The 18,884-nt window shown below is 50.5% G+C and overlaps 2 protein-coding genes across 7 annotated transcripts in view; one reads left to right on the top strand and one right to left on the bottom strand.

Annotated features, from left to right (window-relative positions):
- ZFHX3 (zinc finger homeobox 3) overlaps window positions 1–6,070 on the bottom strand; it is a 410,890-nt gene extending 404,820 nt beyond the window's left edge. For both annotated transcript variants that reach the window (XM_078669473.1, XM_078669474.1), the window contains exon 1: window positions 5,756–6,070. The gene's annotated coding sequence lies outside the window, so the exon portion shown is untranslated. The remainder of the gene's footprint in view (window positions 1–5,755) is intronic.
- Window positions 4,488–18,884, top strand: part of LOC144798546 (uncharacterized) — a 30,086-nt gene continuing 15,689 nt past the window's right edge. Inside the window, exons 1-2 of one of the 5 annotated variants that reach the window (XM_078669477.1) lie at window positions 4,924–5,324; window positions 9,623–11,400. The gene's annotated coding sequence lies outside the window, so the exon portion shown is untranslated. Of the gene's footprint in view, window positions 4,693–4,923; window positions 5,325–5,540; window positions 5,618–6,238; window positions 6,344–9,622; window positions 11,401–18,884 lie in introns of those variants that run through there. The other 4 variants (XM_078669478.1, XM_078669476.1, XM_078669480.1 and 1 more) reach the window with 4 other exon arrangements.

The raw sequence follows: 18,884 nt of genomic DNA, 5'->3' as shown, positions 1-18,884 counted from the left end.
TGAATAGGCCACATACCACACAAACGTAGTCTTGTAGACGTGTATTCAGCTGTATAAAACACTATTTCAATAGTCCACTGCAGCCTGTTTCTCAGCTCTTTGACAATGTAAACCCACTGACAACCGGTTCGTGGTGGGAGTAATCCAAACAAAGAGTCCAAAATCCATTGAGGGGTGGAGGGCAAGTAAAAACCACTGAAAAGCAAACAGGCACCCAGATGACCGCTGGAGACAAGCCAGGCAGTTGAGCTTCTAAAAACTAACAGGTCTACAGGGTACGTTGCCTTATATCCCCAAATCCCCAATACCACCAAAAATGAAAAAACGCACAAAAACCACAACAATGCTGAGGAATTGTTTACATGGCGAGCAGGACAGCACCCTCTCCCTCCACAGACAACGTGTTTTATAGGCCCGGAGACCAGAAGTTTATAACCGCTGCATTGATTAAAGATTAAAAGAAGACAACATATTGGGCAACAGCAGGAGCCACAGCATACCTTCTCAGCCTCGCTCGAAGATAAAAGTAAAGAAACTAAAAATACACCTCCACTGCGGCGGCCTTTCCACCATTCCAAAACATAAAACACCGCTTTTAACATGAACCACAAAACAGCGAAAAATAGAGGCATAACTTGAGGGGAGGAAAGGAATCTTCATTCTCTGCCAGTTTAAGAGGGAAGGAAAGCGGTTTAAAAATATACTGGTCTCTCCCCCTCCCGTGCTTACAAATTGCGATTTAAAACGCCTTTTTGTCGAGCTGCTGCAACTAGTCTAACTGGTCCTGGGCGAAGGGCAGCACATTCAGAGAAGTGCTTTGTAATCGGATCCCACCTCAGCTTGAATTTGCCTGTACTGAATAGAAGGATTTGCGCCCCTGCCGCCTCCCTCTCGGGTTTTGTTTTAGCAGGGCTTTGAAGAGCATACCTGAGAGAAAGCCTTCAATTTGTAACAGCGAGGCGGGAGAAAAGCACAAAAAGTACCCAAAAAAACAAAAGGTAACACACACAACGTGACGCACATCTAAAGATTTACAAATACACTATTTTTATGCAGTTAAAAACATCATAGATTACATACACACCGACATTATACAACCGGGTAGCTTTTCAGACGTATGTAGCAGGCAAAAGTAGGTACATGTAAATAGATATAACAGCACACAACTATTACATGTTCAATCGTACATATATATATATATATATACATACATACATGCACACTATTATATTACATAATATATGTAGAGATTAAATACAATAGGTAATTATGTGGTATTATTAACCCATTACTTATGTGAGAGACACGAGCGTGTGTGTATATATATATATATATATATATATATATATATATATATATATATATATATATATATATATATATATATATACACACACACATACACACAGGTGACGTGTGCATATCTAGGCACACAGCATACATGCAGGAACATGTTCATACAAAATGCTTACACGTGTAAATATAAATACATACGACTGAGAGGGAGACACACATCCAAATATAGGTATATTAGAAAACAGGAGAAACGTCAAAGTACCCAGCACGAGCTGGGAATTTTCCTGGCCTCGCGCCTAAAGTACATGGGATTTTTAGCCAGAAATCACGCAGATTACACGCAGAGTTCTCTTATTTAAAAAATGTACACCGTCATGGCCTCGCTCCATCAGAAAAGCCTGCCATGGAATCATGCTGAAGGTAGAGGTGGAGAGAGATGCATGTCCAGCGGGAAGGCTCCTTCCTTGTACTTTGCTGCTCTAGACAGTAAAAGTCATCGTGAAGCGGTGTCCTAGTGATCCGAGCGTGTGCGCGCGCAGGGGCAGGATTCACAAGAGTAAAACACAATAACAACAGGAGGGGTGTCTGGCATGGAGTGGTTACGCTTGGCCCTCGATTGACAGCACAAGACGCTTTGCATAGATTGATACAAGCGCAGTGCAGTGCGGTGCTGAGATGGGGCTGCTTGGATGTTTTTAGACTTTGACTGGAGCTGCCTTTTGTCCCGGTTCCGCTCAGCAGCCCTTTGCTCTGCGAGGCCAATCCCCACTCCGGGGGCGTTCGGCTCGAGCAAGGTTAAGGAACTGTCTGATGCTGGGGAAGCCCCCCATTGCAATTAGTGGACACACCACCCTCCCTTGAAGCGGACAAGCGGCCCAAACACACGGCCCCCTCGGCATCCTGCCACTTACACGGAAGTCAAGGCTTTCACTGATACAAGCGAGGGAGCCGAGGGTGCCTCAGCCCAAGCCTCTTCCAGCAGAATCATGTCCGTGTGCTCGGGGGTTATGCAAGTACACACCTACATAAGAAAAACACTGCCACAATGGACAAAGGCCTAGAGGTTAAATATCACACACCGCATCCAGAAGGGCAGCCAAATAAAAAGAACCCGAAATAAACACACTTAAATCAACCGCACACAGCAGAAGTACAGATGTGCCCATCAGATGTAGAGTTTAATCAGCTCGGTACACCAATATCCGACTGGCATGACTAAAGATACAAGGATTGCCATATGTGGGTTACACATTGTATTTCTCTGCACTATCTGTGATGTGCATAAGTACACCCAGAAGCAGAGGGTCACCCCTCACACCCAATCACGTGACTTCCAACTGCCGCACGCACAGAGCGTAAAATCTCAGACGCAGGACCTGATGCCCAGAATGTCACCACTCAGGTGACACCATGGTACAAAAAAAGAAAAGCAACTGAGGGATAGGGGAGATGAGATACTCTGGTGTAGGGGTGGGCAGCACACTGCTACCCCATCGGAGCTCTGGGCATGAGCACACCGGTTCAGTGCACCAGGGACATCCACTGGACGTGCATGGCATTGTTTGGAGATGCTCTTTCTTTCCGTGCCTTGAAGCGGACACAGATTCAAAGTGGTAGAACCGCATAAGCCACAATGGGGCAAGGGTTAAACAATGTCAACAGTTCAACAATACCAAGGCATACCCGGAGTGTGTGTAAAGGGTGATGCTTCGCCCCTCAAAAGCGAAATTAAATGCCCCCTCCCTTATACGTCCCTTCCAGCTACACCCTCGGCTCGCATTATCAGGGTCCCACGTGTGATGGAAGTCCCTTTAAACCACCTTCTTATCAGGGAATACAGTTTTCGAATTTGGAAAAATGTATAAAAATACGACGAATAAAATGTCAGCAGTTAAAAGCTATTAATTTTGGGGGAAATGAAATATGTTTAATTGTAGGAAACCATCATTATTGCCTTGGCAATTCGCTCTTCATTACATCGCAGAGGTTTCTTTATTTCCATTTCTTCCACAAACGTACACTTGCAAACAACCCGGAGATATACGTATAGAGATGATACGACACCAACACGAGTTTTACATTTTAAAAAACTGGCCAAAAGAAGGTCGAACAGATCCTTTCAATGTGCTGGCAATCTTTAGATAAGGCAGCGGGTAGGGAGCAAGGGGTGGGTACAAAACAAGTGTTTATAAAACCCAACGGCTTTTGCAGCGATAGTGGCTGTTGTGCTTCCCGAGGTAAGGTTTTGTGGATATGTGTGTGTGGGGGTGAGGGTGGGGAGCAAGGGGTAGCAATGAAGCCACAAGGTGCTTTGGGGCACGGCAACGTTGAAGGGGGTAGGACTGACCAGCCCGCGACACTGCTCCAAGTACGCATAGGGGCTCCCCTGCCGCATAATTCATTCCCTGATGCCAGTGTCCAGCATTGCCCTTCTAACAACAAGCCCAAAGGTTCAGTGGTGTGACAGAGACCCGAGGGCCCGAATGGATGCATGGAAGTGGGCCTCGGTTACCCCTGCCGCGTAGTAAAAACATATATAATGGCTGTGCAAAGGGGCCCTCAGTGGTTGGGGCCCGGGGCCAATACACCTGCAGCACAGCCAGCCGCTGCTCCTAAGTATTACTCCTCATAGAGCTGCTCCCCTGGTACATAGACTGAGCAAATTAGGGCCAATGGGGATTCCGGAGCACCAAGTGGCCCGGAGGAGGGGCCACGTGTGGGTGTTTGGGGGGGGGGCTGTCTATTGTTCAGCACCCTCAAGCCCAGGGGACCTTAACCCTAAAGGAGACACATTTACATCAACTACACCTTGGGGTGCCTCCTCCTCATGGGTTAAGAGTTTTCAGCCATATTGTTGAGAGCACTACATAATATTCCATGAAGTAGTAGATGAAAGCCTGGGGGGTGGGGGGGGGCACACTCCTCCCTTCTGACCCTTGCCCCGAGGAGCTAACGAAGTAGCAAGGGCAGGGTCTCCCCCGGGAAAGGGACCAAGAGGGCAAAACCCCGTCCCGGAAAAGTGAGAAAACCAGAGGCCAGAAAGAGGACAACAGCCAGCGGGGAGAAGAGGTGGGCAGTGAGGTAGAGCAAGCTGGGCTGTGAAGGAAGCACTGGGATCACAGAAGGCTGTGGAGGTGGACAGCGAAGGTAGAGGCACAATGAAGCGAAAGCAGATCAGGAACAAATGCCAGGGGAGAGAAAGGGGAAGGGAGAGAATGAGAAAGGGAACAGCAAGGAGTACTGAGCAGCATGGAGCAGAGGTCGGTACAGAGAAAAGATCTAAGAATCAGCAAGGGAAGCAGGCTGGCGCGAGGAAGGGTAGAGGAAAGGAAAGGGGGCACAGGTGGAGGTGGAGAGAAAATAACACATGAAGAGGGAATCGTGAAGGGTTACGAGGTAAGTGAGTGCGGGGGGGGGGTGAAAGTGAGAAGAGGGCATAGGAAACAAAGGAGGAGGTCGGGTGGGGGAGGGGGTTAATAAACACCAAAAAATAACAGTAATGGGGGGGGAGACTTGAATCAAAAACACCAAGGAAAAAAGGATGAGCAGAGGGAAAGAAGGACTTGAAAAGGTCGGAAGGGGGGGGGGTATAAGGCTGACCAGGAAGTAGGGAGAGTGAGAGGTGAAAGAAGGGTAAAAGAGAAAACAGATGAGTAAAGATGAGAAAAAGGAGAGCAAAGAAAGGCGATAAAGTGAAAGTGAAGCGAAAGCGGTTGGAACAAAAGCAGGAGAAGAACGAAAGGAATGATGAAGTGAGCAGAAGAGGGATGGAGCAAAGAAAGCAGACCTGAAGAGGAAAAGGAGGCACAGGAATCAGCAGAGGATGAAGAGAAAGCAACGGATAGGCAGACAGCAGAGGAAGCAGGAGTGGATCCAGGGAAACAAGACGAGACACAAACTAGATGAAGGCGAGCAGAGGATGGATAAAGCAGAAACAGGAGAAAAAGCCAGGAGGCAGAAAGTAAGGGATGGGGCAATGAAGAATAAATGGAAAAAGAACCGAAGGCTGCGGGAGAGCAGAGAAAGAGGTGAGTGGCAGCAGGGGAAAAGGTTACTTAGAAAAATTGTATGAAAGAGAAAGAATCCGAGAGTCAAAGAAGGGAATAGGAGGATGGACTTTAAGAGAGTGAGCTGAGGAGAAACAATGAGATGGAGAGAGCAGAGAAAAGATTAAAAGAAAGGGAAGAGTAAGATGTGAACGAGAGCAAAGGGGGCATGTAGAGAAAGGAGAAAATAAGCAGAGGAAGGAGACGGAACTGAGGAACAAGAAAAAAACAAGAGTGCCAAAGAGCAGAGGAAGAGCGAAAAGGGACAAGGAAAGGTGAGGAGAGGGGCCCGGGAAGGGAGCGGGGCGGACAGGGGCCAGTCGGGAGCAGCACAGAAGCCAGGGGAGAGGGGGCGCTGGACCCCAGGAGAGCAGCCTTCGAGGCCACAGAGACGGCTGTGAAAGTTGACTTACGTGGCGGGAGCCCCGCAGCAGAGCCCCGGTCCCGGGCAGCAGCGATCCCCGGCGCGTAGCCCCGGTCCCGGGCGGAGGGTGGCAGGCGGAGCAGGCCGGGCTCCCATGCAGGCGGCAGCGAAGGGCGTCAGGCGGCGCTGGGCGGGGAGCACGGCGGGGCGGCGGGCAGCCCAGCCCGGCAGCGGCGGCCCCGCTCCATGGCGGCGACGGCGCCAGCCCTCCCTTCCTCCCTGCCGCCTCTCCCGCCCCCGGCACCGGTCGGCAGGGGGCGTGCACCGGGGGCGGGGGGGTGGCGGTCCCGGGAGGGGTGCGGCGGGGCTTCTGGGTGCTCTCGGTGGCGGTCCCCCCGGCGCAAGGTGCTCCCGATCCCGGGCGCAGGTTCCTCCGGATCCCCAGTCCACGGTGCTCAGATCCTCCAGTGCGGGTCACTCCCGAGCCCTGATACAGTGTGCTCCCGATCCACGGTGCAGTGTGCTCCCGATCCACGGTGCTAGGCGCTGCCGATCCGCGGTGCGGGGCACTCCAGGACCCCGGCGCAGGACGCTCCCGATCCCCGGTGCAGGGTGGCCCCCGTGCTCCCGATCCAAGGTACAGGGTGCCCCCGGCCAACGGCGCTTTCGGATCCCGGCGCTGGGCGCAGAGCTCCGGCTGCTGCTGCTGCTGCACAGACCCCGAGCAGCGCAGCCAGGAAACTCTTTGGATCTTTATTCTGCTAATTAGTTTCCTGCAAAAAATGGCTGTGATTAATGCAGTGCGCATGTGCTTCATTACCGGGCACCGGGGAAGGGCTAATTACCACCTTCTGCATCAGTGCTGTGGGGGGAGGGGGCGGGGGGAGATCGGGCAGGGAGGGGGTGGAAGGGGAGGAGGGGGGAGAAAGTTTAGATCTCATACAAGAAAAAAAAGAAATTATTTAAAAAAAAAACTATATACACACAGGAGAGAGAGGAGAAGAGCAGGAATGTGAGCCCAGGAGAGGGGGAGGCGGGGGGGGAGCTTCAGTTCTTTCTTTTTTTTTCTTCTTGCAAATGCAGCTTTGGATGTTTAAATGAAATCAGAAGGGGGAGTGGTGCAGATATCAATAGCGACATGGAACATAACTATAGAGCTGCATGGGCAACAGCATGCATAGGGACTGCATGTCTATAGGGACCCTAGGACACTGCACGCCTATAGGGTCACTCTAAGACAATAGCATGCTTACAAGGGCATTGCTTGGATCTCCCCATGCCTATAGGCTACATTAAGGCTGAGGCATACCTATAGGGTAGGATTAGATACTGCAGTGCCTATAGGCTGAGTTAGGCATAATTGTGTAAACAATCAGACCATAGCTTGCCAATAAGGTAAAGTAAGAGAACAGCGTGCCTACAAGTACAGTTAGATTTCAATAATACAGCCAGAGCTCTGCACGCTTGCAGGGTCCAGCATTACAGAATGGTAGATAGTACAGTGGGTGTTTGTTGGGTACAGGAAGGCACTAGGATGGCTTATATAGGGTATAGTAAGACTGTTCCAAGCCAGGAATCTGTTGTGATCCATAGCTCCTCATGATCTGGTCTCAGTGATAGAGTAGCACAATAGGATGTCTACAGGGAAAGGCAAAACAGACGGATACAGGCTCTGTACTGCAGGAATGTGCGTAAAGTAAGACCATGGGACACCCTTTGGCTGCATCAACACAGCAATGGCTATAGTTTAGAAGAAGACAATATGGCGATGAAATAGAGGACGAGAGTTGTACGCGGTGCTGTAGAATTCCAGTAGCTAGAGATGGACACCAGGATGTCGACAGGATGCGGTGAAGTAATGCAACACCTATAGCGACACACAATTTGAACTTATTTTTATTGGGTGCAACAGGCCAAAGGACGGCTGTATGGTGGCCCGAAGGCACCTGCTTATGCGGTAGAACAGTAAATTATGTTATACTTGTTGGATAAAGTAGGGTAGCATTATTTAAGTGGCTTCCATAGAAGGTGTGCATGATGCACTAGTAGACTGGGCAACTAGTAGAGTACAGGGGAAGGACCAAGCAATACTAGTAGTGTGTAAATCCCTAATATATGCTTACAAGTGACGGCAGGGCAATGGCATGTTTACAAGACATGGATGAAAATGTGAGTGGCTTATGTTAAATGAATATGTATGTTTAGCAGCAGGACAACTGAATGGTTGCAGGATACGGCTGGGATATATACGGTTTATAAGATACAGCAAGATAATGAGATGATTACACGAGAGAGCAGTAGAAGGTAGTGGTTAATGATATTCTGTGATGGTTCACCAACTACTGCCGCGCAAAAGATGCTTGTGGACCACAGTACACTGTGGACATACTAGAGCCGGACAGTGGGAACATGTGAAGGATGCATTGTGACTGCTGAACTATTGGGAGGATGTTTTCATAATACATAGGATGGTTGTAGGGGACAGTCAGATGTCTGTGAGAAACAGCGGGACAACCCAATGCTTGTATGATACAGCGAAGCAACATAGCATTTATAAGATAGATGAAGGCAATGGGACGGTCTTGGGAGACAGCAGGGCAAAGACATGTTAATAACACACAGTAAGACAGTAGGATACGGAAGCAAAAGAGAATATTTTCATACAACAGTAGAATAGAATGGTTGTAGGATTCAGCAGCGCAATATGTAATGTTTCTAAGATAAAGCTGGACAGGGATGCCCCTGGCATACAGCAGCACACAATATTGTTCTTTAATAGACTGAAGGACAATGGGGTGAGTGAAGGAAGCAGCGGACAGCAGGGCATGAAATAAGACTCAGCATGGCCATGGGGTGACTGCAGTTCAGCATTATGACAGGATTGTGATACTGTACACAAGGAAGTGGTTGAAGGATACAACATCACACCGAGTGTGGACTGTGGGATGCTTTTAGAGTACAGCAACATATGTGATGTTTACAGGATGCAGCAGGACTGAGAGAAGGATGCGGGGAACACAAAGCACAAGTAATAGTTTGACAGTGATGGTTGTAGGTCACAACAGGACACTAAGACGTTTCGAGGATGTAGGGCAGTGGGAAGGTGGCATCAGCCAGTGTCTGACAGTGGTGCGGCAGAGTGCTTCTAGTATAAAATGTAGGTTTACTCTGCACAAGGATGCAGCGTTACAAGGACGAAGAAGGCAGGAAAAGAGAGCAAGCAGTGCCTGAAAGTTAGGTCCATGCTGGTTCTGCACCTAGACTACCGCCTGAGTACCGGTGAGAGACCCTCACACACAGGGGTAAGAGGAAGAGCGAGACAGCCACGGGAGAGAGGGAAAGCACAGCCAAGGCCGACTCAGGAAGACAGAGCGAGGGAACTTATGTGGAAAGAAACTGTCGTAGAGTCAGACATTAAGATACAGAGACACGGGGAAGGTGGTGTAACTTACTTGGAATGCATCTATTGGTATATGTGGGAGTGGTGTGTATATAGATATATATATATATATATATATATATATATATATATATATATATATATATATATTTGTGTGCGTATATATATATATATATATTTGTGTGTGTATATATGTGTGTGTGTGTGAATGTGTATATATATATGTATGTGTGTATATATATATATATATATATATATATATATATATATATATATATATATATATATATATATATATATATATATATATATATATATATATATATATATATATATATATATACACACATACATATATACTGGTACATTCTAAAATCCCATAGCACCGTCTGCCTAGAAGTGGACCCTGTTCGGCTGTCTGCACAGGTACGTGCACACATCCGCACCCACAGACTGTTGCATCCCTGTTGACATGCACACGTGCTTATCTGTACATCGCTGGCTGTGTGTTTGCAGGGTTTCGGACGAAGGAAGTTGGCACCAGCTTTGGATAGCGGGAAGGCACCTCGGCCGCCGCAGAAGTGGGCCGGCGATCTGACCACCGAAGGAATGTGCACAGACGGTGGAATGTGCAAGCAAGTCTGGGAGGTGGAGAATCGGCGACGAGCACGGCTGGTGCACCCCGAAGACACAACCCCGGGGTGTCAGCGCCCCACAACTAGCCCAGGATGTGGCCGTGATTGTTCGAAGACGGCCATTTTATCCTCCAGGCTGGAGGGCCGCAGGTGTGTTGAACACGCACATATAGACGTGGACAAGTGAAGGGGCTGCCAAGGGCGAGAGGGGGCAGCCGGGCCCCCTGTGTGCCACCGACTCCTCAGAAAGATTCCATTCTCAGAGGCGACGGGACGGCCCCAGCAACACCGGGAGAGCTCAAAAATGCAAACGCTACCAGAGCAAAGGGTCAGCCGCCGGGACCTCTGACCCTGTCCCGCCCTCCCCATGGTCGGAGAGCAGGGAAGGGGGCAGCCCAGCCCGAGGAGACGTCCACATGGGGCAGAAGGAGGCAGAGCGCAGATGGAAGGAAGAAATGCGTTAATAGGAGAAGCTGGATACCTTCACGGACAGGAAAGACACTGGAAGTCACAGACAGACAACGGGGGGAGAAAAAGATCGGCAAAAAAATACAAAGTACAATAATCAAGAGACGAGACTATCCACGAAGAAAATATGAAACGGCGAGGCATGTGGAGACAAAAGGAAATAGGACAGACCCTTTGCATCTAGGAACTAACTACGTGGAGAAAAAAACGGAAAGAAGAATTTGCGTGAAAAACCGGAACGAGGCAAATCTACAAGGAGAAAAGAATCAACAGAAGCAAATGAAAGAGACATTAAATTACAAGAAGTAAAGAATATGGAACCCGTGGGAGCAAATGAAAGAGACGAGAAATTACACGAGTGAAAATGTGTATCACACCAACCCATAGGAAAAAGAAATAGACAGAAAACAACATTGTGGACATGGAAACAGGCAGAAGGAAACTACCAGGAGACAAACAAAAGAAACAGGACAGTACAATCAGACAAGGGGGATCAGAAAACACCTATAACTAAAAAATGAAACATGGCACGAGTGTGTATTTTAAAACGGGACAGCGACTGGAATCTCTAAGAAGTTACACAAGCTAAAAGAAAACGGTAAGGAACCACAGATAGTTAAAAGGGGTAGAGGAACATGCACTGAGAAAAGTGAAAGAGAAGGGACGCTGTATGGAGAAAATGGGGAAAAAAGATGACTGCAAAGAGTAAATTGGAAGCAGCCGTAACGCCACATAAAGAAGGAAGCCACGGGAACCACAGTGGAGAAACAGGAAAGAAATAGGAAATGACACACCAGAACGAAAATAGACACCTAAAATATAAAAAAACGGAAAAAGACGGGAACCTAGAGGCGAAAACGGAAAAAGACAGGGGAAGCGGACGGAAAATGACATGGAGAAAACTGATATCAGCAGCAAAGTACACAGAGAAAAAAAGGGGCAAAGAAATAATGGAAGAAAAAGAAAAATACCTGGATAAAAACGGAACAGGATAGAGAAGTACATATGAAAAATGGAAAGGGACAAAAAAACAATCGGAGAAAAACTGAACAAATTAAGTTGTGAGAAAGGAAGCGGACGACCTCTGCCAAAATTAAAGAGGCAGGGACGTAAGAGAGAAACAAGTAAAGACTTAATCTAAAGGAATAATACAGACCAAAAGAAGGGAAAACAGGACTAAAAAGGAAAAAGGTGAGTGGGCAAAAAGAAAAGAGAAAGAAGTAAATAGACGAAGAAAAAATGTAGAGGAAGAAAAAGCAACAACATCAAAACGATAATAGGTGTAACAATAAAAATATATGTATATATATATATGAATATGGGCTTGAGAGAAACGAACAACAAATATACCAAAACAAAGACGAAATATCCAAAAAGATAAAAGTAGAAGAAAGAAAAAAGTCAAATAGCAAAAAAAGAACGAGACAAATGAATATTAAAGGGGAAAAAGGGGGCGGCACGAACGAAAGAACCCAGAAAAAAACAAAAACACATTTAAATTGCCCCCTTTTAAGGCACCCGCCGACGACTAAAGAATCCCACCTGCCAGCAACTGTCCTGTTAATTTACATTGACACCATCGGAATTCCAAAGTGTGCCACCAACACTAATTAAACATTTCCGCCCTATTCCGGGCAGATGCATTTGCTCTTTTCTTAGTAAACGGCGCAAAAGTTGGTTTTCAGACGGGGCGCTGCCCTGACACCTCTGCAGTTCGGCTCCCCTGACCACTGTGCAGCGGCTGAACCGCCCCCCCCTTTCCCCAGCAATGTGGCGTTCCTCTGTTTTTGGGGACCCACCAGCTGTTATCCCCACTGACAGAAGCGTTTTCAGACCATTCCCCACATTTTGTGTGGAAGTGGGGAGGCGCAAGTCCCACCCAAACACCTCCGCGATCTCCCTATGCTTAGCGGGTTTGTAAACCCCACGAAAGCTTTGGAGAGGAGGAACAGTTCTGGGAAGTTTATTTTTCTTCTTTTCGTGTTTGCTGTCTGCCCCTGCACACAGGGCAGGGGTCAGAGCACAGCCTCGGTGACAAGGCTCAGAAGCCAGTGATTCCCGAACCCTCCCCTTTTTGTCGTGTGCTAAAAATAAAATGAAAAAAAAACACAAAAAGCGAAAGGTTACTCCAGGGAAAAGAGGCGTGTGTGCCCGGCTCCCTGCCCATTGTGCGCGCCCGGGGGTTAATGCTATTCTGGGGGCACAATGGTTGCTGCAAGAGTGGCTGCTCGAAGTCCCAAAATGTAACATCTCGGCTAAGCTGCAGATACCCTGCCCCCCCCCCCCCCCCCTCCCCCAGCAATGAGAAGCGGTGGCTTTTCTTTAAATCCTATTTTTATTTCATTGTGGCATTTAAATACGCCTGCTGATTGCAAAGGTTTTCTCACTCCTGTTGCTGCGTGGTTGTGGGCAGCGCTGGCTGGGTCCCTAAAATATGACGCCGCCTTCAGGCTAAGAATGACACGTTAGAGCCCCGTGGCATAACCGGAGTAACAGCCGACACCTCCTCGCACGCTGGCCGGCTGTGCATTTGTGTACACCATTGCCTCCAGGAGGCGCCAATGGTGGGACGCTTGGACTCTGAGTCCCAAGCCCATGGTCGCTGCCGGGGTGACCAAACCTCTCACACTGAGAGCCCTACTTACGGTGCCATGGCCCCTCTCACCAGGAGGCGTGTCTGGGGCTTCCAAAGCCCTCACACTGTACAATAAAGAATGTTTCTCTCCTCCCCCTCACACTAACGGCCTTGAGAAGCGTGCCCTATTCTCTCTCACACTGAGAACCCTAAGTGCAGCGCCCTATCCTCTCACCCCTGAGCCTTTGTATGAGGCTTTCAAGCCCCTCACACCGAGAGCCCTGAGTGGAGTGCCCTATCCTCTCTCACCCTGAGGCTTCCAAGACCCTCACACTGAGAGCCCTTCGTAGAGTGCCCTATCCTCTCTCACCCTGAGGCTTCCAAGACCCTCACACTGAGAGCCCTTCGTAGAGTGCCCTATCCCCTCACACCCTGAGGCTTCCAAGCCCCTCACACCGAGAGCCCTGAGTGGAGTGACCTATCCTCTCTCACCCTGAGGCTTCCAAGCCCCTCACACCGAGAGCCCTGAGTGGAGTGCCCTATCATCTCTCACCCTGAGGCTTCCAAGACCCTCACACTGAGAGCCCTTTGTAGAGTGCCCTATCCTCTCTCACCCTGAGGCTTCCAAGCCCCTCACACTGAGAGCCCTTCGTAGAGTGCCCTATCCCCTCACACCCTGAGGCTTCCAAGCCCCTCACACCGAGAGCCCTGAGTGGAGTGACCTATCCTCTCTCACCCTGAGGCTTCCAAGCCCCTCACACCGAGAGCCCTGAGTGGAGTGCCCAATCCCCTCACACCCTGAGGCTTCCAAGACCCTCACACTGAGAGCCCTTCGTAGAGTGCCCTATCCTCTCTCACCCTGAGGCTTCCAAGACCCTCACACTGAGAGCCCTTAGTAGAGTGCCCTATCCACTCTCACACTGAGGCTTGGTATGAGTCTTTGAAACCTCTCACACTGAGAGCCCTGAGTGGAGTGCCCTATCCCCTCTCACCCTGAGGCTAACAAGCCCCTCACACCGAGTGCCCTGAGTGGAGTGCCCTATCCTCTCTCACCCTGAGGCTTCCAAGCCCCTCACACCGAGAGCCCTTTGTGGGGTGCCCTATCCTCTCTCACCCTGAGGCTTCCAAGCCCCTCACACCGAGAGCCCTGAGTGGAGTGCCCTATCCTCTCTCACCCTGAGGCTTTCAAGCCCCTCACACCGAGAGCCCTGCGTGGAGTGCCCTATCCACTCACACTGAGGCTTACAAGACCCTCACACGAGAGCCCTGAGTGGAGTGCCCTATCCACTCTCACCCTGAGGCTAACAAGCCCCTCACACCGATAGCCCTGAGTGGAGTGCCCTATCCTCTCACAATGAGGCTTCCAAGCCCCTCACACGAGAGCCCTGCATGGCGTGCACTATCCCCTCTCACCCTGAGGCTTCCAAGACCCTCACACGAGAGCCCTGAGTGGAGTGCCCTATCCTCTCTCACCCTTAGGCTTCCAAGCCCATCACACCGAGAGCCCTGTTTGGGGTGCCTTATCCACTCTCACCCTGAGGCTTCCAAGACCCTTACACCGAGAGCCCTGAGTGGAGTGCCTTATCCACTCTCACCCTGAGGCTTCCAAGCCCCTCACACCGAGAGCCCTGAGTGGGGTGCCCTATCCCCTCTCACCCTGAGGCTTCCAAGACCCTCACACTGAGAGACCTGAGGAGTGCCCTATCCCCTCTCACTCTGAGGCTTCCAAGCCACTACACGAGAGCCCTGAGTGGAGTGCCCTATCCCCTCACACCCTGAGGCTTTCAAGCCCCTCACACCGAGAGCCCTGTGTGGGGTGCCCTATCCACTCTCACGCTGAGGCTTCCAAGCCCCTCACACCGAGAGCCCTGCATGGAGTGCCCTATCCACTCTCACCCTGAGGCTTCCAAGCCCCTCACACCGAGAGCCCTGCAGGAATGCCCTATCCCCTCTCACCCTGAGGCTTCCAAGCCCCTCGCACGGAGAGTCCTGAGGAGTGCCCTATCCTCTCTCACGCTGAGGCTTCCAAGCCCCTCACACTGAGAGCCCTGAGTGGAGTGCCCTATCACCTCTCACCCTGAGGCTTCCAAGCCCCTCACACCGAGAGCCCTGCAGGAATGCCCTATCCCCTCTCACCCTGAGGCTTCCAAGCCCCTCACACCGAGAGCCCTGCTTGGAATGCCCTATCCCCTCTCACCCTGAGGCTTCCAAGCCCCTCACACCGAGAGCCCTGAGGAGTGCCCTATCCTCTCTCACCCTGAGGCTTCCAAGCCCCTCACACCGAGAGCCCTGAGTGGAGTGCCCTATCCTCTCTCACCCTGAGGCTTCCAAGCCCCTCACACCGAGAGCCCTGCATGGAATGCCCTATCCCCTCTCACCCTGAGGCTTCCAAGCCCCTCACACCGAGAGCCCTGAGGAGTGCCCTATCCTCTCTCACCCTGAGGCTTCCAAGCCCCTCACACCGAGAGCCCTGAGTGGAGTGCCCTATCCTCTCTCACCCTGAGGCTTTCAAGCCCCTCATACCGAGAGCCCTGAGGAGTGACCTATCCTCTCACCCTGAGGCTTCCAAGCCCCTCACACCGTTAGCCCTGAGGAGTGCCCTATCCCCTCTCACGCTGAGGCTTCCAAGCCCCTCACACCGAGAGCCCTGAGGAGTGCCCTATCCTCTCTCACCCTGAGGCTTCCAAGCCCCTCACACCGAGAGCCCTGAGTGGAGTGACCTATCCTCTCTCACCCTGAGGCTTCCAAGACCCTCACACTGAGAGCCCTTCGTAGAGTGCCCTATCCTCTCTCACCCTGAGGCTTCAAGACCCTCACACTGAGAGCCCTTCGTAGAGTGCCCTATCCTCTCTCACCCTGAGGCTTCAAGACCCTCACACTGAGAGCCCTTCGTAGAGTGCCCTATCCTCTCTCACCCTGAGGCTTTCAAGCCCCTCACACCGAGAGCCCTGAGGAGTGACCTATCCTCTCACCCTGAGGCTTCCAAGCCCCTCACACCGTTAGCCCTGAGGAGTGCCCTATCCCCTCTCACCCTGAGGCTTCCAAGCCCCTCACACCGAGAGCCCTGAGGAGTGCCCTATCCTCTCTCACCCTGAGGCTTCCAAGCCCCTCACACCGAGAGCCCTGAGGAGTGCCCTATCCTCTCTCACTCTGAGGCTTCCAAGCCCCTCACACCCAGAGCCCTGAGTGGAGTGCCCTATCCTCTCTCACCCTGAGGCTTCCAAGCCCCTCACACCGAGAGCCCTGAGGAGTGCCCTATCCTCTCTCACCCTGAGGCTTCCAAGCCCCTCACACCGAGAGCCCTGAGGAGTGCCCTATCCTCTCTCACTCTGAGGCTTCCAAGCCCCTCACACCCAGAACCCTGAGTGGAGTGCCCTATCCTCTCTCACCCTGAGGCTTCCAAGCAGGGTCGGATTGGTAAAGCGGGCACTCCAATGGCCGAGGGGCCGGTTTCGAGGTTCCAGATGTTTGCTGCTTTTTTGGCAGCCTCGGTGGCTGATTTGGGCTGTCTGGTTTGTTCATATGTTGCCAGTTGCCCAGTGGGGCCCTGAGTGGCCTTTCTGGAGGCAGCTGGGCGTCCATTACCTCCCTTTTATCAACGGGCAGAGGTGTCAATCCCTTTCTTTCGCTGGGCCGGCCAATTCATGTGTGCGAGGACAGGGGGCCTGAGCAGAAGTGGCCTCACTTGTTTTCAGGTGTTTATAAAACTTCACTGAAGCAGTGTTTTGAGGAAAGGCACTATGCAAATGTGGGCGGCTTTTTTTAACGTGCCCTGGCCGATTTCTAATCCCAATCCAACCCTGCTTCCAAGCCCCTCACAACAAGAGCCCTGCGGGGCTTGCCCTATCCCCTCTCACCCTTAGGTTTCCAATCCAATTCTCTCGCAGTGTGAGCCTGGCACTGGGGTGCTTACTTTCTTTTATCCCTAGCTTTGTCTGAGGATTCTTAACCTGTCACATTGATAACCGTGATTGAGGGGCCCTATCCTGCCTGGTTTCCTATCCTCTCAGAGCCCAAGCCTGGAAGGGGAGTCCTAATCTGTGACCCTGGTCGTGGATGAGAATTCCTAGGCTTTCACGCTGACAGGCCTGACTGGGACTTTCTTCTCCATCCCTCCGCATCTAGGGTCGGACTGCGACAGAAAATAGGCCTTGGCACCACAATAGCAGTGGTCCTGCATTGGCGAGTCAGACAGCTAAAACAATAGCTCACCTTTGCACACGAGCCGTTTTGAACTTGTAAAGACGAGGCACAGGTGATTACAAGGTACGGAAGCCTGCATGATCTGGGCTTGCTTCAAACAGTTTGTGGTCATATCAGGCAAATCAACAGTAACAATTGGTCCACTGGACCATTCACAGGCCCACCAATAGACAACACCTCTGACCTATCAGACCAGCCAGTCTGGGCTGCCAGATTGCCCTATAGACTGGTCAGACCCTGGCCCCATCCTTGGAGGGAGCCCTGCTTGGAACTCCCTGCCCTCCCTACCCTGAGGCCTTCTGATGCCCCACACTAGCAGTTCAGCCCCCAATAACCAGGCGCTCTCCCCTCCTACACAGCCAGGCCTGGTGAGGTGCCGGTCTATACACTAGGACCCCTGGCCAGGGTGCCACATCGCCGGCCCCTGCCATTCTTGTCGTGCCCAGGCTGCCTTGCGTTACCAGATGAATCAATGCCAGCAGCGGGGTGCCATATTTTCATCCACGGCTCCCATGTATCGAATCAGTGCATTCTGGGAGTTGTAGTCTTGGTCGATTTGAAGTGAACCAACCGGGCTAATACCCCAGAGAACAACGACGGCTTAAAAAAAACCTGAGTTTGTAAAATGTGCGTCATGTGAGGGTGGGTGTTACCCAGTCACCTCAGGCGGCACCCTTAAACCGTAAGGCCATGACCGAAGCTGGACGACCTCTCCTTCCCCCACACTCTGAGCCCCTGGCCAGCAGGGTCGGAGCGCTGTGGCCTCTTCTGACACCGTGACCCCTTTACACTGTGAGCACCAGCCAGGCGGTGACCCCCCCCCTTTTCGCCCTTCACATTGTAAGACTCAAACCCTCTCCGGTGTTGGGGGGCGAGACGCTCTGTTTTTGACTTACATTATATTGGGGCGCCTGCCACCTCTGGCACATTTCTAGGGAGGACTTGGCTTGAAAGGCACGGGATGTCTGTCCGAGTCCACCCGTCCTGCGACACACAGCAGCACACTGGGCGCCAGGAGGACCCTCCTCCGGCTGCAGAGAACCTCGGCTCTCTGGGTCGGAATACGATGTGTATTATGCCAATCTATAATGCTTAGTTAGGGCCTTGCTATAGGGACTTTATAATATATAGACGAGTATTGCTATGCACTAACATACATTATATTAACATACGCTTTATATGCTGCGACAAAGGCTAGCTTGTCATTACAAATGATTAAAGCTGACATAAATAACACTTCTACATGATAAATGCATGTCTACATAATTTCAGACGATAATTATGTGTTTTCATATTTTCAATTTGTCTGTATATGTGTGTCTGTATATATGCGCAATTTCAATGATTTTAGGTAATTATTGCAAGCGTTTTTTTCATTCATATAAACTATGCTACGCTATGTTGAAAATCATTATTATAAACATTTCTGATAGTACATTATATATGTATATATATGCGTGTGTTTATATATATATACACACACACACATACAAATAGATATCTGTGTGAACACACATATTATTGTTTGGTAGAATTTCTTGGTTCTAGTCTCGTGTGCTATTTCTATAATAGTGCATACACACAGACTGCGTTAAATGATATTCACGTCCATATAATACACATATAAACGCATTCATATATAGTTAGGTACATGCTATTAATTCTCGGGGAAATCGCTTCACAATCGGACACTTGAAAATTGTATTTTTCTTGCCATACACGCACGAATGGGATATATAGGTGCTGGTCTAAAAACACACGCGCTAGAGCCACAACCTTATGATTTTGCACCCCCCTCTTCTTTCCTGGGGTCACAGAGGGTATCCATCGGTCGGGCGCGTCTCGCCCGACCCCACACCCGTTGTTCTGCGTGTAGAGACCAAGTGTGTGCACAGCG

This window comes from Lissotriton helveticus, chromosome 12, assembly GCF_964261635.1.
Source record: "Lissotriton helveticus chromosome 12, aLisHel1.1, whole genome shotgun sequence".
NCBI classification, from domain to species: Eukaryota; Metazoa; Chordata; class Amphibia; order Caudata; family Salamandridae; genus Lissotriton; species Lissotriton helveticus.
This window is presented reverse-complemented; position numbering and strand designations above follow the sequence as displayed.